Source organism: Schistocerca serialis, unplaced genomic scaffold (assembly GCF_023864345.2).
Source record: "Schistocerca serialis cubense isolate TAMUIC-IGC-003099 unplaced genomic scaffold, iqSchSeri2.2 HiC_scaffold_1162, whole genome shotgun sequence".
In the NCBI taxonomy this organism is placed as follows: Eukaryota; Metazoa; Arthropoda; class Insecta; order Orthoptera; family Acrididae; genus Schistocerca; species Schistocerca serialis.
The window spans coordinates 35,001-40,000 of NW_026047362.1; the positions used below are offsets into that span (position 1 = coordinate 35,001).

General features: G+C 50.9%; 1 non-coding gene across 1 annotated transcript in view; it reads left to right on the forward strand.

Moving 5' to 3' along the window:
• Positions 1-4,443: 4,443 nt before the first annotated feature.
• The window catches only part of LOC126433217 (small subunit ribosomal RNA), a 1,909-nt gene continuing 1,352 nt past the window's right edge, over positions 4,444-5,000 (forward strand). The window contains exon 1 of the ribosomal RNA XR_007578330.1: positions 4,444-5,000. This exon is cut by the window's right edge and continues 1,352 nt beyond it. This is a non-coding gene — a ribosomal RNA (small subunit ribosomal RNA).

The window sequence follows — 5,000 nt, forward strand, 5'->3', positions numbered from 1 at the left end:
CCCGTGGGCGTTGCACTCGCAGTCGCAAAAAACGTTGGGCAAATATATATCTCGGAACAGTAACGACAGTCGGAGCCTCCTGGCGTTGCACTCGCAGTCGCAAAAAACGCTGGGCAAATATATTTCTCGGAAGAGTAACGACAGTCCGAGCCTCCTGCGTGGGAAGAGTCTTTCTAGGCCCTGACCCACGGGAAGGGTTTAGCTTCCCCCATCCCGGACATTTGAAGTCGTCACACTACCGGTATTGACTAATAGACTGATTGCTGATAATCACTAGCCATACACTGGGGGAAACGGCCGACAGGGGCAGCAACATAGTGGAGCCGCAGTGTCACTAATGTACAGAGATAGAACAGTTTCGACTGGAACCAGAGTAACCGTATACACGGCACTGATTAGTAATAAATGCAGAGCCATCAGAATACAGATAATATATACAACCGTCCCTATACATGCTGAAAGACTCTGCACACAATGAGAACCACACGTCAGCCAGACACTATCACACACTACTCTCTGCCTCTAACAGGCACACACACAATATCTAACCACCAGCATGGAAGAACATCCGGTGCATCCTCTCCGCCACATTACACAATCCACACTATCATAACCAGACCGGGAGGTCCACCCAGAAAACAGAATATCCCACCCTTCCGACATCCGCCATTGCTCAGTTAAGCCACGAACACCCACACATGTCCTACACAGGGGTGCACCCAACATCACAATACTGCCTCCTGTCACAGTACACAAACAATGGCAGGAATGAAAGACACACATCTGCCATAACCTTGGAATCGGAGCGCCGCCTGTCATGAGCCACAAGTGCATCCTGACGTGACAAATCGGATGATCCCGCAGGCATGCACTTACGATAATCACTATCAACGAACCTGCCGCCCCCCCCCCCCCCAATACACCTTTCCCTACAACAATGTGTACCTTAACCTAAGCGATATTGTACCTTAACCTCAGCTATATCGTACCTTAACCTAACCTACATTGCGCCTTAACCTAACCTACGTTGTGCCTTAACCTAACCTACATTGTGCCTTAACCTAACGTATGTTGTGCCTTAACCTAACCTATGTTGTGCCTTAACCTAACCTATGTTGTGCCTTAACCTAACCTATGTTGTGCCTTAACCTAACCCATGTTGTGCCTTAACCTAACCCATGTTGTGCCTTAACCTAACCCATGTTGTGCCTTAACCTAACCCATGTTGTGCCTTAACCTAACCCATGTTGTGCCTTAACCTAACCCATATTGTACCTTAACCTAACCCATGTTGTGCCTTAACCTAACCCATGTTGTGCCTTAACCTAACCCATGTTGTGCCTTAACCTAACCCATGTTGTGCCTTAACCTAACCCATGTTGTGCCTTAACCTAACCCATGTTGTGCCTTAACCTAACCCATGTTGTGCCTTAACCTAACCCATGTTGTGCCTTAACCTAACCCATGTTGTGCCTTAACCTAACCCATGTTGTGCCTTAACCTAACCCATATTGTACCTTAACCTAACCCATATTGTACCTTAACCTAACCCATATTGTACCTTAACCTAACCCATATTGTACCTTAACCTAACCCATATTGTACCTTAACCTAACCCATATTGTACCTTAACCTAACCCATATTGTACCTTAACCTAACCCATATTGTACCTTAACCTAACCCATATTGTACCTTAACCTAACCCATGTTGTGCCTTAACCTAACCCATGTTGTGCCTTAACCTAACCCATATTGTGCCTTAACCTAACCCATGTTGTGCCTTAACCTAACCCATATTGTGCCTTAACCTAACCCATATTGTGCCTTAACCTAACCCATGTTGTGCCTTAACCTAACCCATGTTGTGCCTTAACCTAACCCATGTTGTGCCTTAACCTAACCCATGTTGTGCCTTAACCTAACCCATATTGTGCCTTAACCTAACCCATATTGTACCTTAACCTAACCCATATTGTACCTTAACCTAACCCATATTGTACCTTAACCTAACCCATATTGTACCTTAACCTAACCCATATTGTACCTTAACCTAACCCATATTGTGCCTTAACCTAACCCATATTGTGCCTTAACCTAACCCATATTGTGCCTCAACCTAACCCAATTTGTGCCTCAACCTAACCCATATTGTGCCTCAACCTAACCCATATTGTGCCTCAACCTAACCCATATTGTGCCTCAACCTAACCCAATTTGTGCCTCAACCTAACCCATATTGTGCCTCAACCTAACCTAATTTGTGCCTCAACGTAACCTAATTTGTGCCTCAACGTAACCTAATTTGTGCCTCAACGTAACCTAATTTGTGCCTCAACGTAACCTAATTTGTGCCTCAACGTAACCTAATTTGTGCTTCAACGTAACCTAAATTGTGCTTCAACGTAACCTAAATTGTGCTTCAACGTAACCTAAATTGTGCTTCAACGTAACCTAAATTGTGCTTTAACGTAACCTAAATTGTGCTTTAACGTAACCTAAATTGTGCTTTAACGTAACCTAAATTGTGCTTTAACGTAACCTAAATTGTGCTTTAACGTAACCCATGTTGTGCTTTAACGTAACCCATGTTGTGCTTTAACGTAACCCATGTTGTGCTTTAACGTAACCCATGTTGTGCCTTAACCTAACCTATATTGCGCCTTAACCTGCTCTGTAATTGTTATGCAACTCGTTAAATTAGTGTAGTGTTGCCTAACCGCAACCCTCGCAATATAGTTCGCTATTCGCACTGCCCGGTCCCCTGTGTATCGCGTCATGTTAAACACCTTGCAGGTGTTGCTGACTTTCCACATGCTCCTGCTATACACTGTAATGTGGATAGCAGCAGGACGTACATGCCCCCCCCCCCTTCCCCCCTGCCTTCGCAAGCTGGTCGTTGAGAAGTTTGCATGTTCAATGCCCTTCGCATGCCGACGTACTCAGCCTACGTTGTGGTACGGCCTGTCACCTGTCCGCCGATGTACGCAAAACCCACAAACTGTACTGCACATTGGTCCGTATGTACTGAATGATACATCGTGGCACATGTGTGACCGTACGACGACTGCGCCTAGCAACGGCAGACCATACAGTCCAAATATTGTGCACGCAGCTACGTGTCGTCTCCCTATAAGAGCTGGATTGCAGTGTGGTACGCCATTCAGACGTGTGGGAGGAACGGACGCCCTCGATGGCGATCAGCATGAGCAGTCTGTTGATGTAGTGGAGCGTGTATTCGGACGTAGTCGTCTCTTCTCACACACCGTGATAGCATGTTGCACCGCGTTCCACATCTGCGACATCCTGCAGAGGCCGGCTGACAGTCGTTCGCGCAATGGACACCGCATACGTACGGGGGCTACCTTCCACGTGTTCTCGAGGCGTGCACATGTTGTTGCGTCTATGTGGGCAGACGTAGTGTGTTGTGACACCTGACACAGGCATGCAATACTCGTTGCAAATGGCGATGGACGTCTACGTTTGCTGGTGACGTTACGCAAATGAACAACAGGTAACCCGTTGTGGTGCGGTTGTTCTCGCTAGAGGTGAATCAGTGTTGGCGACGATCGGTCGAGCTATTAACTGGTTGTTTCAGGGATACCCACCATGCCCACGAACGTGAAAGGGGATCTGGGTGTGAGGCGATACGCGGCGGTGGCTGGGTGAGACTGTCCCCGGCCGGTGAGGGGGGGCCGCCCGGCGTGCTGGCAGCGCGGTGCGTGGGCGCACGCGCTACAGCCGGCTGGTGGGGGCGGCCAGTGGCAGGCGCGCCGGCCGACGGACGCGGCAGGCGGCGCAGCTGCGCGCCGGGGCCCCCTGCTCGCGGCGCCTTGCGGCCAAAGTAGGTCCTCGCGGGCCCGGTGCGAAGCGCGGTGGCCATCTGCAGTGTGCTGGTCCGATTGAGGACTGTGTGCGCTGAGGATGCGCCGCCGCCCGGCGCTCGGCGCCGCGACGCCGTCTGCTGCTCGGTCGCCCCAGCGGTTCTCGCAGGTGGTTTGTATCGCAGCTGTGCGGACGTGTTGGCGCGTGCGCTGTGCTGGGAGAGTTCGCTTCGGCACCCAAGTGGGGCTTTTGTCCTTCTGTGGCGCTGGCGTTGGAGCTGCCGGTCACCGTAGGTGGCGCGTGTTGTCTCCCGCCGGCAATGCCACGACAGCACGCTCCCGGGCCTCTGTCGGCAGCGGCAAGCTCAGTTGGGAGCACGGGTGGTCGCACCTAAAGCGTCTACTCGCCTAACTCCGGGCGATTGCGCCTCTCTCGAACCCGACCAAGTACTTAGGACGGCGCTGCGCGCCGCCGGGACCTGAGAGGGTTTCGAGGTGTGTTGTGCAGGGGAGCTCAGCCTCCTCCTGTTTGCAGAATAATTGAGCGGACGCTTGCGTGTTCGCGCGGGCCCCCGGGACACACTCCCGGGCGGCCGGCTGCTCAGCTCTAGTTGACGCAGCTCCCTGGTTGATCCTGCCAGTAGTCATATGCTTGTCTCAAAGATTAAGCCATGCATGTCTCAGTACAAGCCGCATTAAGGTGAAACCGCGAATGGCTCATTAAATCAGTTATGGTTCCTTAGATCGTACCCACGTTACTTGGATAACTGTGGTAATTCTAGAGCTAATACATGCAAACAGAGTCCCGACCAGAGATGGAAGGGACGCTTTTATTAGATCAAAACCAATCGGTCGGCTCGTCCGGTCCGTTTGCCTTGGTGACTCTGAATAACTTTGGGCTGATCGCACGGTCCTCGTACCGGCGACGCATCTTTCAAATGTCTGCCTTATCAACTGTCGATGGTAGGTTCTGCGCCTACCATGGTTGTAACGGGTAACGGGGAATCAGGGTTCGATTCCGGAGAGGGAGCCTGAGAAACGGCTACCACATCCAAGGAAGGCAGCAGGCGCGCAAATTACCCACTCCCGGCACGGGGAGGTAGTGACGAAAAATAACGATACGGGACTCATCCGAGGCCCCGTAATCGGAATGAGTACACTTTAAATCCTTTAACGAG